At 46.1% G+C, this 16,092-nt stretch overlaps 1 long non-coding RNA gene across 1 annotated transcript; it reads right to left on the bottom strand.

The window, feature by feature from the left end:
* Positions 1 to 4,437: 4,437 nt before the first annotated feature.
* LOC110341180 lies at positions 4,438 to 15,824 on the bottom strand. The gene is made up of 2 exons (XR_002383044.1): positions 15,637 to 15,824; positions 4,438 to 4,978 (listed from the first exon to the last, which is right to left on the bottom strand). It is a non-coding gene; the product is annotated as an uncharacterized LOC110341180 (long non-coding RNA).
* Positions 15,825 to 16,092: the final 268 nt, after the last annotated feature.

The raw sequence follows: 16,092 nt of genomic DNA, 5'->3' as shown, positions 1-16,092 counted from the left end.
AACAAGTCCATGGAGTTACCAGCAGCCTACTGAGCAAGGAAAATGGAAAGATTGGGTTCCTGCTGTCAAAAACAAAAACAAAAATCCTGCCAGCCAGTGAGTATGGACCTGGTAGAACAGCCCTAGGAAAAAAAAAAACTGCAAGGTATACCCTATAACACACCCCCTTGCCAAACAGATTATCACATAAACTCCTCTAACCGGAATCCTAGAGCTCATGATGCCTCTCACCACAAACACTGATGAACTGAGTCCAGAGTGGAACCTTCAAATTGTTGCTTTATTTAGAGACCCAGTGATCTGAGAACACAGCGTAGTAAAGCCAGTCCTAGAAAAAATAGGCTTACACATCATCTCCAGCCAGCAGACTTTATCAGGGGTAGGAGAGGGACAAAGACAGCAGTTATTTATTCCACAAGTCAGCCTTAGCCTCCAGATAAGGTGGTCAGCCACATTTCTGAGATTTATGGTTGCCATATCATCCCTTCCACTCTTCCCTCTTGAGGTACTGAGTCTAGTAAGTACGGTCTGGTACCGACCTCACACTCCTCCAGGAGCGCCTGGGCTGTGGGGTTAACTGAAAACAAACCAACCCTTAGCAGTGTTTATGTGCTATTAGTAGCATGTCTGTGCAGTTATCTTTCTACAATACGAAGCACAAATGTGTTCATAGTGTAGCATATAAAGGTGCATTTATCAGCCCCTCCTGTTCCCCTGTCACTCACGTGTAGATATTTTGGGGCCATTGAGTAGAAACTCCCTGAATTCCCCTCATAATAACCCTCCATGTGCCTACAATATCCTGAGAAGTGTGTGTGTGTGTGTGTGCGCGCATGCGTGCGTGTGTGTGTGTGTGTGTGTGTGTGTGCACTCTTTAGCCTCCTCAGCAGACTGGGTGACGCAATGAATGAGACATTTCTGGAAGAGCATCTGGCAGCATTGTTCAGAAATGTACTGAGAGGGTGTTAGGCTGAGGAGCAGAGGGGCTAGGCGTGAGTCGGATCTCACTCACCCTGAGCACAGTGGATCCTTCTGCAAGAGAGGGTGACACGGTGGGAACAGAAAGCAGAAGAGGGCCACAGAGGGTCCCAGGAAAGGAAAATAGTTGAGAACTCCTGGGTAAACCGAGAGGAGGGGAGAAGGGAGGGCATGGGGACAGGAACATGAAGGATCAAGAAGACAGAGTTGGGGGAGGGACAGAGTGGGGAGAGCAATGAAAGAGGTAGCTAGGGTGAAGGAGCCAATATGGGCTTAGGGAGAAACCTGGTGCTAGAGAAATTGTCAGGAAATCACAAGACTCCTAGCAATAATGGAAAGGCTGTCAGAACAAGCCTTCCCCTTTAATCAGATTAATGACTACCCTAATTGTCATCATAGAATCCACATCCAGTAACTGATGGAAGCAGATACAGTAACCCATAGCCAAGCACTGGACTGAGCTCCTGGAGTTCAGTTTAAAAGAGGGAGGAGGGATCATATGAAGTAGGGGGAGGGGGAGTCAAGACCATGATGGGGAAACCAGAGACAGCTGATCTGAGCTAGTGGGAGCTCACAGACTATGGACTGACAATTGGGGAACCTGTATGGGACCGAACTAGACCCTCTGAATGTGGGTGACAGTTATGTGACTTGATCTTTGGGAGGAACCCTGGCAGTGGCTCTAGGGCCTAACTCAGGGTCATGAACTGACTTTTTGGAGCCCATTCTCTATAGTGGAATACCTTTCTCAGCCTTGATACAGGGCATGAGGGGCTTGGTCCTGCCTCAACTTGGTATTTCAGACTTTGTTGAATCCTCAAGGAAGACCTTACCTCCTCTGAGGAGTGGATGGGGGTGGGAAGGGGAGAGAGGGTTGGTATGTAAAATGAAAAATGATTTTTTAATAAAAAAAATTGGGTCAATGGAAGGATATCTGAGGAGGAGGGACATAAGAAAGGGGAGTGAATGGTGGGAAAGAATGGGGAAAACTAAGTGTACAAGAAAAAGCCATAAAGAAACTTGCTACTTCTTTATGCTAATTAAATTAAAATAAAAGTTACACCGGAAGGTTGTTATGTGTTGGGAAGACCAATTTGGCAATCCAGTTAAATGAACCACAATGTTTGCATGGTTGAAATTGAGAAAGAATTCTCTTGAGTTCAAGACCATTTACAGTTCTGTTGTTTGTTTTCCTTTGGTTCGGTTTGGTTTGACTAAGCGTGGTAGATCGTCAGAGCAGCAAGCGGAAGGCGATTTACGGGAATGAGAGCATGGGAAATCAGTCCTCCTCCGTGACAGCAGGGAGATGAGGACAGACAAGCTCCTCCCATGCCCTTTTAAAGCTCCAGTCAGGTACGCACCAGACACCACCAGTGCCCACAAACTGGCAACATGGCTTGACTCCACCAAGGGTTAAGTTCAACAAGAAGGTCTGGCCTTCTAGGTGTCCCAATATCAGTGAGGCAGAGTCTTTCTGAGACATACTGCTTCCTATAAAGTAGCTACTATTGATTAGATGTGACAGTTTGAATAATAATGGTGCCATAGGCTCCTATATTTGAATGTTTGGTCCCTAGTTGGTGGAACTGTTGGAGAAGGATTAGGAGATGGGGCTTGTTGTGCTCTCGTACACACCTGGAAAGCTCCTTATTTTGGTCATTGAAGTACTGACAGAGCCATGGAAGGACTTCTTTTGTCATTACTATCAACATGCAATTGTTTATTCATTAAGTGCTTGCAAGCTCAAGTTCAAAGGCCATGGCCCAGCATCCGTTTTCACAGTGCCCCAGTCGTGGTGGTCAGGGCTCAGCTTTGTAATTCAGGGATTAAAAGCCAATGGGTGCAGCAAGAACAAAGTCCAAGAGAGCTTGCTGGCACCGTCGATGCTTGCAGTTATGAGTGACTCACAGGCTAGGGGAACCTGAGTCATATCTCAGCCTTCTTCTCATTTCCCAGGAATTTGGGTACACTGTTAATGTACGCTTTCAGACTTGAGAAAGAACGGCAGAAGGCAAGGCCGGCACAGCCTCTTAAAAGAGAAAACCAGGAGTTAATCAATGACAGAGCTAGCATAGGGTCCAACTTCCACTTCTGGGTTTCTACACACTGTCCATCTCAGAACGCAGTGAAATTTTTGTTGATTTCATTTTACCCGTCACTAATTGAGTAATGGCTGTTCTGGGTACTGATCACCACTCAGAACAGCTTCCTATAGCTAGGTTTGCATTTCGAGCCTGGGTCACACCTTCTAAACTCATTAAACATCTCTATATGGTCCCCAAGCTGTTGTTAGGTCTTAAAGAACACTACTTGGATGATCTCTAAGAACCATTCTGGGATGGTTAATACTGACTGTCCACTTGACAGACCTAGAATTGTCTAGGAGACAAACCTTTGACTATATTTGAGAGGATACACTAGATTTCTTAAATGAGTGGTACTGTTCTGTGGCCTGGGGTCCCAGATAAAATAAGAACAAGAAAGCAAGCCAGGCACCAGCACCCATCACTCTGTTTCCTGACTGGAAAGGAAGTGTGACCAGCTGCCTAATGTTCCTGTGGAGAGTGAATGGAGTCCTGAGTGAGTGTGTATTAATGACATGAGCCTCAGACCCATGAGGATGGCAAAGCCTTCCTCTGACCCAAAAGTTAATGTTACAAATCATTGTCTCTTAGATAAAAACAGTGTATGCAGAAACTTCCTTCTCCCAGATGATTGCTAGCTGAAACTGATCCCCTCTGGCAGTGGATCTCAAGCCATTAAATACAGTCCCTCAAGTTGCGGCAGACCCCCAACCATGAAACTATTCCACTGCTACTTCATCGCTGTAATTTGCTACTGTTGTGATTTGTAATGTAAATATCTGATATGCAGGATATCTCATGTGCAGGGGGGGAGGGTGCCGGGGGGTTGTGACCCACAGACTGAGAACCACTGCCCTACAGAGCACTCCTACCCAGATTAGCTAACCTACCTCCTACTTGTTCCACTGTATACAATAAGCCTGTCTCCTCATTCAGCCATATACTCTAATCCTGTCTCCTCATGCAGCCATATAAAATAAACCTACCTCCTCACCCAGTGGTACGTAATAAACATGCTGAGTTTCCAGGCTATCACTGGTGTATCTGACCAAAGTGCATGGCCCACCTGATCTGAGCTTTTCCGTAGGTGTGTCAATGTGTCTGTCCTTTCGTTGCTCCTGCCAGGTCAGTTCCTAAAGCTGTGCAGGTCATGGCATTTGTCACCACACCTTCCTTACCATTAGGTGGTACCATCGAATTGTGAGCCAAAATAAGCCCTCTCTCCTTGTGGGCTGCTTCTTGTCAGATATTTGGTCACAGCAGCAAGACAGGAAGCACTCACTACATCAAGCAGACTGAGAAGCAAGCAGATTCCTTATAAGGATTTCCTGATGAGGAAATGCACACAGATTCTGACATAAAATAACAACTCAACTCTCGAAGAAAATGATTTATTCAGACCCAAATATGAGTGACCACAGTTCAGGGACACGTATTCAAGTTACTCTGAAATGACATGTTCCACATTACATGAAGTTGTACACTCACCAAACAAAAGAAACCATAAATCAACACATGTCCCAGTTACATTGGTGGGATCAGCAGTTAAGCTCCAGGATGGCAGAGCAATCTGTCTGCAAGACTCATATGTCATCTTAACAGCATCCTTAACCTTAGGGTTGCAGGAGGTCAGAGTCTGCCAGGCTTCACTGGGTACTCTCAAAGTCATCCAGCAGTGTAAGAATTCAAGGTGAGATGCAGAAGTTGACAGTAAACAACTATTAAAGGGAACTAAAGATAATCCCAAGCCAGCTTTGACTCTTAACTTCTCTCTCTCCACAATCATGACGTTCTCGATGGCCGAGATCAGGAAATCTACAGCTTCCTCCATATTAATGTGGCTTTGTCAGAGAACTTCAGTTTGTAGAAACAAGCTAACATCTTGAGATTTCCTTGCCTACCCAGCTCATGGCAAACTGTGGAGAGAAAGCTGCAGCATAGAGAGATGCTACAAAAACAGTTTTGATGTTCACCGTACTTCTACCTTAAAATTTTCTGCTTAGCACTGGACCCCACAGGAGACTGGCTCTGATGTTCTTCCAGTTCTCCACGCCCCTTCACCTCCCTACAAGCAATAAATAAAACAAACGGCTTCTATTCATTCATAAGGCTGGGAGGGAGTCCCCAGCTGGATAGTACCACGGGGCTTCCTCGTTCTTTATTCTACACCAAGTGAACTTCATTTCTGAAAAGCTTCGGGAGCTGGAGGCTGGAAGGGAGGCATGTGCTGCCTAGCTGATCTGAATGCTTGGCTGGACAGCTGTGGTTTTAAGAAAAGAATATCTACAGACCCAGTCTGAGCTGTGGAAATGAACAACTCAGCTCTAAAAGACAAATAAGGGACTGGGAACGTAACTCGGTAGGTAGACTGCATATCGGATATGCACAAAGCCCTAGGTTCCACATAAACCAGGCACACTTGTAATCCCAGCACTCAGGAGGTGGAGCAAAGGGATCAAGAGTATAAGGTCATCCTTGGCTACATGATGAGATCAAGGTCAGCCTGGGATACAGCAGACTCTATCTATAAATACATACATGAATAAAAGTTTTACTGGTCTTTCTTTTGGAATCCTGTTTATTATGTGCAAATTCATCAGCCCTAGAGTTACTGATTCTGTGATGCTGTGGGGGGGGAGGCTTTATTGTGGTTTTTCAAGCATTGGGACCACTTTGCCAAAGGTTTTTCAGGAAATACAGACCTACCAGAAACCAGGAATCTGGGTGTGTTTAGCTGTTCATATTGGCCTGGATGGTCATGGAACAGTCCAGAATTCCACATACCTGACCCACCCTAAACTCAGTATTTTGGTTAGGTGTGTTTTGTACCACCTCATCACTAACCCTGTGGTTTTCAGTGCCTCCTCCCTGTTCTCGTTCCACCAGGTTCCTTTTTCCCCAGAGGGCTCGGCTGCTTGGGGCCAAAACAAATATTGAGAATTGGAAGGCAACAGGGCTTTTCCAAGGGAGGGGCTGCCTGATGCCTTTTCCTCTACAGTCTGCATTCTATCTCCACTTTCATGTTAGCTGCACACCCCAGCTAGAATAAGGGCATCTCCCCCTCGTTCCTAGCTGTGAAGATTCTCATGTTTCTTTAGATTGGCAGAAAAAAGGAGACATTGCAGCACTGGAAAACAGTATGTCCTTTCATCTATCTCAGACCACAAAGCACCATGACCCATAGATACAGAGAAAGCAGTCCTTCTGTTTGCTCCACCATCTCAAATGTTAGCCTTTCTGCCTGCAGCAAGATTTGAGAAAAGTGAATAGTGACAGCTCCAACCAGGACATGGTTAACCATGCAGGGGGTCAAATCAGAGAATGCACTCTGATTTCCTCAGCCAAATGTATTTGCTTTGAGGTTATGTAGATAGCTCAGTAAAGTGATTGTCTTGCAAGAACAAGGATGTGATCTTGATGTCTAGAATCCAAGCCATATATGGTGATGCACACTTGTAATCCCTGCACTAGGAAATAAGAGACATTCCTGCGGGCTCACTGACCAGCCAGCCTTGTCTACTTAGTGAATTCAAGGCCAGTAAGGGACCTTGTCTCAAAATTTTAAAATGTGGACATCTGAAGTTGCCCTCTGACATTCACATGTGTGCAAATACATGCAGGCATACACTCACACACATACAAAAACACAAACATATGTATTTTGTGGATGAAAGAATAGCTCAATGACAGACTATGAGTTTAGCATGAATGAAACCCTGGATTCAATCCATGAAACCAAGCTAGTTTATTAAGCAGTAATTACATAATTTTTACCTTATATTAGTCATCTCTGTCAATATCATTCTTCCCTCAAGAGCATCAATGGCCTGTATCTGACACTACCAAGGTGGTGAATGGGCAGTAATATGAAACAGCCCTCCCGATTGTGATGTAGATTACATGAAACGATGTTTTGAGATGCCAGGCACATACTCAGCATGCAGCAGATGGGCACCAGCTTATAATCAGAGCTCATGAATCTTTCTCAGACCACCTGAGCTTGAAAGAAAATGTCCTCCAAAGGGATTGGCACTATTAGGAGATGTGGCCTTGTTGGAGGAAGTATGTCACTGTGGGTGTGGACTTTGAGGTCTCCTTTGCTCAAGCTAGGCTTAGTATGGTACACAGTTCACTTCCTGTTGCTGTGGATCAAGATGCAGAACTCTCAGCTCCTTCTCCAGCACCATGCCTCCCTGCACACTGCCATGCTTCCCGCCATGAAGCTATAAGCTAGCCCCAACTAAATGGTTTCCTTTATAAGAGCTGCCATTGTCATTGTGTCTTTTCACAATAATAGAAACCCTAAGACACCACCCATGGCTGCCATGCTCTTTCTTCAGTCCAAACTCTGTGATTCTCATTCAATACCTGTCATGAGTAAAAGTCCAATAAGAAACTGGGTGTTGGTGATACAGCCTTTAATCCCAGCACTCAGGAGGCAGAGGCAGGCAGATCTCTGTGAGTTTGAGGCCAGCCTGGTCTACAAGAGCTAGTTCCAGGACAGCCTCCAAAGCCACAGAGAAACCCTGTCTCGAAAAAAAAAAGTTCACTAAGAAACCTTGTATTTACCAGTATCCAAAAAAGTGTTGTGCCACAGAAAAGATTAAAAACAACTGCAGTGTCTAATTGATCCCGGATGTTCTCTACCCACAACACTGAGTATTCTCAATTCTCCACTCCACATGGCCCTACTCTCCCTCCATACAGTGAATACAAGTGCAAACCAAGTGTGACCAACAGATATGAGTGGATATTTATACCTGCATCAGGTAAAGAGAGCACAGGTACTATTTTCAAGGTAATGTTCTCCTCAAACCAAAGTACTATGGGAATTTTATTTAGGAGGCCCTATTTACTCATAGGAAAGTATTTTCAGGATCACTTTCCTGAGCATGGTCAGTTGACAGTCATAGTTCAAGAAAGGAAGATAATGGATACCACTTAAGACCATGCACCGGTGTGTGTTTGAGAGATTAAAACAGAGGCTAGGAATGCTTCTGGGAAAGGTCAGCTTGTATCACTTAGACAGTGAACAGGAATGACCCTGGGGGTTCAGCTTTCACTCAAGTTTTAGCTGAATAAAGAGAACTTTGGAGGTGCCTTAATACAGGAATCTGTGTCTAAGAATGCCTGCCTCACTGAGTGACTAACATCTCCTTCTGCCAAAGCAAGGTAAGACAGACAACCCCTCAATACAGAATCAAACAATTCCCTTGAACAACTTCCCCTCCCCCAACTTCCACAGTCATTTTTGCACACAGGAATTCAAGTGTTTTGCAGTGTGAGGAGACTGCCATAGTGAGCTGTCATGGGTGGGATTTGAGGGACTTTCTAATCCCTCTACTGTCAGTGAGAGGTCTTGTTAGGAAAATGAGCTAAGCTTAGATCTCAGGGGCAGGGGAACCATGGGGAGAGTAATGAGATCATGTCTGCAGGGCCCCTCCAGCCCCTTGGAAAAAGATCCTTCCATCACTTCTTAGAAAAGACTTAGCCCTCCAGCCATTTCGCTCACACCATCTCAGTTTTCCTGTCTGGCTACAGCCACCAGCAGCAGCCTGCCGTACCCTGCCAAATTTCCATTTACTTGGCCTCTGGTCTTTTCATGCTGTTAGGTTTCTCCCCTCAGAACCAGATGCAGGTCTGAGCACACGAGCAGAGTTTTCAAATGTGTGGTCCCCACCAATCATTCAATCCTTCAGATAACTGTAATAAAGGGTGTCTGGGGAACTGAGGCTGCATGCTCAGCTTTGTTTTTCTATCTTTATGCGTCCCCTCCGCCCGTCTGGATGTAGAGATCTGAGGAAGGAAAGGACGGCAGATTTCTTTGTAGGAAATGTGCTATTGGGAGTAGAGTAACTCAGGCTTTCAGGAGCCTTTGTCGGCCTTCAGCTATGTGTAGTTTCCTTTTAATGGTTTCTCGTTGCTCTCAGGTGGCTGTAGATGCGGACCCCCTGGTACTCCTTATACAACTCTACCCCAGACACCATGGGACTGGGCTCTAATTCCACCTCTCATGTTGATTTTGCCTGATGATCCATGATAAATCCCTTTTCAACTCTAGTTTCTGTTCTCTCATCTGGGAGATAGCCATCCCTGTCTGGGAATGGGAAGATACTTGAGGAGGCTCACTAGCCTAAGGAGCCACTGGAGAAGGAGGATGGATATGTAAATTGTAGGAGCAACAAGGGGTTACAGATGTTGAAGTAAGATGGAAAAGCCAGCTACTGGAGGGTAGGGTCAGGAAACACTGGCCTCCCTGTGTTGGATAGCAGCAGAAAGGCCAGGAAAGATGGAGATAGTCAAGTAAATAGAGGCAGATAGGCAGGGCCTTCAGTGCTGTGCAAAGATTTTGGCATTTCCATTCAGGACCAAGAGTTCTAAGCAAGATGTTAATGGAGCTTGGCAAAATTAAAGGCAGAGAGACTCAGTCAGATATGGTAGTGTACCCCTTAAATCACAGCACTCTGGAGCAGAGGTAAGTGAATCTCTGTGAGTTCAAGGCCAACTTGGTCTATGGGGTAAATTTCAGGACTACATAGTAAGACTTTGTTTCAAAAATGGGTAGAAAAACTCACCCAGTGAAGAACATTTTGGAGACATCATGTAAATAAGAGACAGTCAAAACAGTCAAGTAAGTACCTAAATCAAAGTGCAGAAAATAAGTGACTCTGGAACACTCAGCTCTAAGTGGGACATCTGTATGGGAACTATCAAGGAAGATGGTAAGGCAGATTGTAGGACCCAGGACTAAGGTAAAACAATGACTTCTAGATTTGACAGAGTCCTTGTAATTGTGAACTCACAACGGCTTTGGCTATTTATATAAGACCTGCACAAGATAAGCCAGTAGACATCCCAGCATGGAAGGAAACAGACTCACCAGCCCCTATCTCTAGGTGAGCAGCTATTGACAGTTAGTGGCTACAAAGGGAAGAAAAAATCCACAACTTTTTTTTGGTATATGGCCCCTGGTAGGTCAATCATGCTCCAGAGTATGGGCTGCACACTAGTGCACATATGAGCAACGTTAATTAGACTCAGTGTGCTAGTTAAAAAATACATTAGAGTCAGGCGGTGGTGGTGCACGCCTTTAATCCCAGCACTCGGGAGGCAGAGGCAGGCGGATCTCTGAAAGTTCGAGACCAGCATGATCTACAAGAGCTAGTTCCAGGACAGCCTCCAAAGTCACAGAGAAACCATGTCTCAAGAAACCAAAAATAAATACATACATAAATAGATAATTGGAAAGGCACAGGCAAACTTTTCTTTCCTTCCAGCCAGTTCCCAAATAACCACACAGAGACTTCTTATTAATTATAAATGCTTGGCCAGTAGCTCAGACTTGTTACTAGCTAACTCTTATATTTTAAATTAACCCCCATTTCTTATCTATGCTCTGTCGTGTGGCTTTTCCCAACACAGTAAGTTCTTCATCTCTTCATGATCCTGAGACTCTTCCCCTTCTTCACACTCTGTTTTGTCTACAAGTCCCACCTGTCAAGCTATAGAGGAATATTCCATAGAAAGGGATGTGGGAGATGAATTGGGAGAGGTTGGAGGAAGGAGTAGGGGGTGAATATGATCAAAATACATTGTTAGCTATAGAAATTCTCAAGAAATAAATCAAAATAGTGTATTTAAAAATAAAAAAAAATGTGCCTTGAGGTCACGTAAGAGCAAGGTCCTCACCCTGTTCCCAGACAGCTCAGATGTGATTGTTCTTCAACTGTCACTCTCTACATTGTTCCGTCAGCTCAGGGCAGTAGGCAACATCAGGACAGGACTCAGTGTTCTCCTTTAAAGATGAAGCCAGTAAGCTCCAAAAAGAGGCAGTGGCCTTGGCTGATTGCCTCCCTCACTGGGAGATGGAATGGGTCCATGACTGAAGTATGGATTCTGGTATCTAATGCCCTGGTGGGAATCCCACGTGTTCAATTTGACCAGTACGTACCCAGTAAGTGCATTTCTTGACTTCTTCAGTTGCAGGACATCTGGGTTGTTTCCAGGTTACAGCTATTATGAATAAAACTGCAGTGATCACAGTTGAGCACGTGTCCTTGTGGTAGGAAGGGTCACAAAAATATCTACCCCATAGAGATGCTCTTAGAATTTAACGTGCTAATCCATGTGAAAGACTTAGAACCACATTTTGCACATCACAGATCTCTGCTAAAATTAGTTAAGATGCTGATTGTCTTTCTGCTAAATAAATAATATCTTTGAAAGAATTTTGGAGGTTTGGGTTGGAAACATAGCTCAGTCAGCAAAATGCTTGCCACACAACCATGAGGACCTCAGTTGGATCCTCAGAACCCACATAAAAAGCCAGGAGCAGGGGCTAGAGAGATGGCTCAGAGGTTAAGAGCACTGACTGCTCTTCCGAAGGTCCTGAGTTCAATTCCCAGCAACCACATGGTGACTCACAACCATCTGTAACAAGATCTGGTGCCCTCTTCTGGTCTGCAGACATACATGCATGCAGAATACTGTATGCATAATAAATAAATAAATCTTAAAAAAAAAAAAGCCAGGAGCGGTAGTGTAGAATGTACAATCCCAGTCCTGAAGAGGTAGAGACAGAGTATCCTTGCTGGCCAGCCAACCTAGTCTGATCCCCAAACCCCAAGTTTCAGTGTGAAAGATATCTCAGAAAAAAAACAAACAAAAAAGGTGGACAACTCTTAATAGACCCAGGACTGACCTCTGGCTTCCACACCCACATGTGCGTGCATTCACACACACACACACACACACACACACACACACAAGAACTTTGGAGACACACAGTACAACTACCCTCAAGTTCTCAGTGGGTAAACAGAAGCTCAGAGAGTTAAATAATGTTGCCCAGGATCTCCCTGTCCTGAAAGGTTCTGGTGAAGAGGCAAGTTTTACATTGACCCAGCTCATGTTCAATAAGGATAGGAGGTAGGAAAGCCACATGCTCGAGCCTTTGGTACTGCTCTCCCTGTCCAGGCCTTTGGACAAGCAGTGTACGGAGCCAGCTTATAAGGATACCAGGCCTTGGAGGCAGAGCTTTGGCTGGGTCTATGAAACCACAAGCTTGTTCTTTTTCTCTATAATTTGCGGGAGGCATCAGCGTTTCCTCTTTGGAGAAAGGGCAGCCAGCCCTCCAGGACTGAGGCAGGCATGGTAATCAGTAACAGCTGCAGCCTCTGCTGGCCAAGGGTCAAGGCTCCGGCCCTGTGCTTTTCCCTGTGGTTTTGCAGCCTGGCTGATCTGGAGCTCAGAGCACCAAGCACAGAGAGCCCCATTCTAGCTTGCGCCAGCTGTTTGTATTAGCCCACCTGTCAATCTACAGAGAGAGCCTAGAATAACATAGGTCTCCATTCTACGCTGAGAGGATGGATTTGTGAGTCAATGAATGAAAGGGTCTTTCTACCTCTTTCTTCCTAAAACACAGTCTCGGGGGGGGGGGAGCTACTGCTCAACCTAATGGGGTTGTCAGCACTGTGCTGAGAAGGGAGTCGATGAGTTTTATCCCCAAGTCTCACAGGTCAGAGAAGCAGACAGTTCTCTGAAGCGCCACCAGGCCATTTCTGCTGCCACTTCCCACTGCACAGCCAGTGGCCACGCACTTGAGCAGACAAAACAGGAGGGAAACAAGGTCTCCAAGCTCAGCACAGACCCCCGGCTGTGGCTGGACAGGATGCGGAGGGAAGTGCAAAGAAAGGGCAATTCTGCGCAGAAGGAAGCGAGTAAGCCAGGCCTGGGGTGTCCCCGAGCCTTGGCCCTTCTCTCCCGGGGCCTATGAGAAAAGGGCACAACTAACCACAAAGGCCAGGAGAGTTAACATGAAAAGCCACAGAAGACCGCCTCGAGAGAGGCGGCAGGCGCCTGAAGGCCAAGGAAAAGGAGGGAAGCGGTAGACATGAGAAGGCCGGCTCACAGTCGGAGCGTGCCGAGGCCGTCTGCCCTGTTCTCCCAGGTGGCCAGTTTCTCTCCTCTGTTGGCTGGCTCAGAGTGGGATGCCCTGTCTGAACACTAAGCCTCCAGCCCTGGTCTGAGGGACCATCCCCTCTCTCCTGTTACATGCCCGCCACTTCATGCACTCCCGACACTGACCCTTTCTTCAAGGCTGGGGACAACCCCACTGAAGCAGAACCCACAGCCCATGCATCTGAGCCTTGTCACGTCATAGCTTGAAGTGGCTTGGAAACGAATCTGTTTCTGGGTTTGTTTTGAGGCCAAAATGCATGTTTTTACTTACTCTGCCCTTTCCTTTTTCCATAAACTTGTTATGACTGGTTCTGGAGCCTGTATGGAGAGAAAAATTCACAAGCTCTGGGGAAAGTGGTCAGTGTTCCCCTGAGGAGGGCCCAGCCTGAAAGAAGATGTACTAGGTCCTTTCTGATTGCTGTGACAAAACCTCAGCAAAAGCAGCTCAATGATGAGTAAGGTTTGTTTGGTTCCTGGGTCAAGGGTTCAAGGCCTAACGGTGGGGAAGGCATGAGGGCAGAGAGAGATGGACGCTGGTGCTCAATTTGCTTTCTCCTTTTTATTCAGTCAGGGATACTAGTCGGCCAAGCCGGATCGTCTGCCGGATCGTGCTGCCTACATTTGGGGTGGACCTTCCCACCTCAGTTAACCCCGTCTAGAAACTCTCTCACAGATATGAGCAGAGGTTTGTCTTCCAGGTGACTCTAGATAAGCGGTTCTCAACCTGTGGGTCGCAACCCACTCAGACATTTACACTGTGATTCGGAAGAGTAGCAGAATTACTTTATAACAAGTAGAAACAAAATTTTATAGTTGAGGGCCACCACAACATGAGGAACTATATTAAAAGGTCACAGTGTTAGAGAGGTTGAGAACCACTTCTCTAGATCCTGTCAAGCTGACAATATTGACCATCACAGAAGGACTTGGATAAAGAGAATGAGCAATGATAAGGGACCAAATAGTCTCAGGAGCAATGACAGGAAAGTGGGAGGAGCCACCTAGAAAGTGTTTCATGGCTGATGTTGACTAGCAGGTCTGATCGTGCATGAGGGACCATCTGAAGCCTTCGCTGTGCATTCTGGACTGTGCAAACCTCAGACTGCATTTCACACACTAGGAGTCCTTCACTTCTCGCTTGCTTAGAATGACACAAAGGCAGGATTTAGCTTCCGGTCTACAGAGCTGACCGGGACCAAAGAAATGAGTGTCCTGGGCCAACCCTGCCTTTGGTGGCATCCTACCAGCCCTAAGCTTAGGACTGACAGCAAGAGCAAACAGATTGTGTGCACAGGAAGGGCTGTGGGGAGCTAGGGAACATGTTGCCAGCCGCATTCCACCACAGCCCTGAAACAGCCAGCACACCACCCCAGACTAAACAAGATGGGGAAACACTGCTTCCAGAGAATCGCTATTTTTATATCTTTTTTCCAGAATTGTATACAATATACCAAGATATGAATTCAAATCAAAAGAAGCGGCCAAAGGGGAGCAGAGGGCAGAGAAGACACCCACAAGGGAAAAGGACTCGTTCCTTCCTCCCATTGGCAGGGTGTCCTTCCACCTGGCAGGCTATGGCTTAAAAGGAAGCAGGTTCGACACCCTGCCCCATCCTAGACTGACAGAATCATTCCAGGAGCTGGGGATGACCGAGGACTGTGTGTCTGCAGTCAAAGGTTCCCATGATTCTCTGCACCACTGCTCTGAGGCTGGGACCCAGAAAGACAGTCAGAAGCTCAAACAGCAGCCTTATAAAAGCACTTTAAAGTGGCCAGAGAAATGTCACAGGCAGTCACACAAAAGGGTTGGGGCTTCCTGTCATCATTTTCCTACCTAAGAGTGCCCAATGTCACAGATCTGGGAGGAGGGGGTCAAACAGGAGGTTTGGGGTAGTGCTCGTGAACAGATTGAGGCTAGTAATTAAAGGGCAAATAGCAAAAACCTAAAATTAATTAACCGATTAAAAGCACCTTAACTTTGATTTTATTATTTTGTGTACATGGATGTTTTATCTACACGTATGTCTGTGCACTATGTGCGTTACAGTGCACCTGGAAGCCCGAAGAGGGTGTCCCAAACTCTGGGGCTCGAGTTACTGAAGGTTTAAGCCACTATATGGGTGCTGGAAGCTGCCCTCTGCAAGTGCGCTTAGCCACTGAGACATCACTCCAGCCTGTATGAAAGCACTTTAAACAAAAGCTGGTGGTCTAAGTTCCAAAGATGCTCATCAGCAAGGGAAGGGTTGGAGGTGCCCAAACAAAGCCACCTAGACTTACTGTTGTATTGTTGGCTTGTTGTGGTTGTTGCAAGGAATGAGTGGAATGTGTGTCTGGAGCTCTGTTCTGTTCTGCATATTTTTTTCCTACCAAAATTCAACCGCCTTCCCACCCCTTTCTCCAACCCCTTCAACCTGACCTCTGGAGCAAAGTTTCTGGTATATAGCTGATGCCATCTCCAACCACCATCCTCCAAAACAGACTCCAGTGGAACGCCTTTCTCAGCTCACAAACTTGGAGCAGACTTCCCCCCTATTCCCTAAGAAATACTCTTGGACAGGCTGACTGAACCCTGACACCACAGACAAAGGTAAAAACTGAGATGGCAAGTGGCTTACCTGAGGTCACACAGGCACGGGAAAGGCCAAACAGGTGTCAGAAACCAAAGGTGCTAGGAAACAGAAGCTCAGCCCTGGCATATTTCCTGCAGAACTGAAATCTGAAATGGAAGCTGGAGAGATGGCTTAGCAGTTAAAGGAACATGCTGCTCTTTCAGAGGACATGAGTTAGGGTCCCAGCACCCTTGTGAAGCGACACACAACCAGCTGTAACTTCAGCTCCTGGGAATCCGATGCTTTCGTCTTCTGCTTGTGCCTGCGCTCACATGCACATACCTATACACAGACACACACATGTAAGTTATGCATACACATAACTAAAATTAATAAAAAAATAAAGCTTTGTCAGTCTGGCCACATTAACACACGCGTATGATTCCAGCCCTGGAAGGGTAGAGACAGAAGGATTCCAGGGGCTCGCTGGCCAGGAGAGCTCCAGGATCCGTGAGAGACACT

The sequence above is a fragment of the Mesocricetus auratus genome, unplaced genomic scaffold (assembly GCF_017639785.1).
Source record: "Mesocricetus auratus isolate SY011 unplaced genomic scaffold, BCM_Maur_2.0 Super-Scaffold_100013, whole genome shotgun sequence".
NCBI classification, from domain to species: domain Eukaryota; kingdom Metazoa; phylum Chordata; class Mammalia; order Rodentia; family Cricetidae; genus Mesocricetus; species Mesocricetus auratus.
This window is presented reverse-complemented; position numbering and strand designations above follow the sequence as displayed.